Below are 894 nucleotides of genomic sequence, written 5' to 3'. Positions count from 1 at the left end.
GCTTTGTACCAGCTCAAAAACTACTTTTTTCCTTCCCTCCCCCCTCTTTTCTCTTGGTGCAGTGCCTCTGTAATAGATGATAAAGGTAATAAGGCTTTTTATTCAGCTACTCACGGGTCTGAGCACTCGCAGTGCTTCCTTCAGGGTGCCGTTCACATTGCGCACAGAGCAGAGGACAAGGGTGCAGACGACGGCATCCATGGAACCGCTGGGCACCTGGTGCAGGTCTTCTCCTGCAGCTACGAGGAACTGCTCGTAGGAAACGTGTTTGTTCTTGTTCATGCTTCTCAAAAGGCTTTGCTGGAAGTTGGGGTTGATGTCGGTGCAGGTGACTTTGCAGCCTGGTGGGTAGAACTGGAAGTTAGCACCGCAGCCGGTCCCGATCTCCAGCAGCTTCAGCTCTCCCGAGGGGCTCCTGAAGTCAGGGAGATTATGAAATAGCTCCTGCTTCGGCTTCATCGTTTTCCTCTCTTGCTGTGCAGTTAACTTCTCTAAGAAGAAAGGAAAAAATACCTTCCTACAGAACGGCTCCCATATGCCCAGGAATGATAGTACATAGATGGGCATGGCAAGCAGCGTGAGGCAGGCACGGAGGAAGAGGACGGTGGCCTCTCTCATTGGCAGCGTGGGGCAGAGGATCCGTACTGAGCAGAACTAGTTCTTCCGTGGTTCAGAACCCTTGAAATTCAGACAGAGCTGCACTGGTGTACTTGCTGTGTTCCTCTTGAGGTATATTCAGCTCCTTGGATGGATGTGGTAGACTTTTCTCTGAAGCTGATTTTAAAGCCTCGTCACAGGCGAGGAAGGGAAAAGCAGGACTGCACATTCCAAACAGTTCCCACAGCGCCCCAGCCCTCGTAGAAGAGGAGCTGCCAGCCTGTTGCGTAAGAGAGA

At 51.8% G+C, this 894-nt stretch overlaps 1 pseudogene; it reads right to left on the bottom strand.

The window, feature by feature from the left end:
• Nucleotides 1–114: 114 nt before the first annotated feature.
• LOC104399377 lies at nt 115–618 on the bottom strand (annotated as a pseudogene).
• Between the last annotated feature and the right edge of the window lie 276 nt (nt 619–894).

This window comes from Nestor notabilis, unplaced genomic scaffold, assembly GCF_000696875.1.
Source record: "Nestor notabilis isolate BGI_N333 unplaced genomic scaffold, ASM69687v1 C14902941, whole genome shotgun sequence".
Lineage (NCBI taxonomy): Eukaryota > Metazoa > Chordata > Aves > Psittaciformes > Psittacidae > Nestor > Nestor notabilis.
Note: the sequence above shows the minus strand (reverse complement) of the source record. Positions and strands in the feature narration are given on the sequence as shown.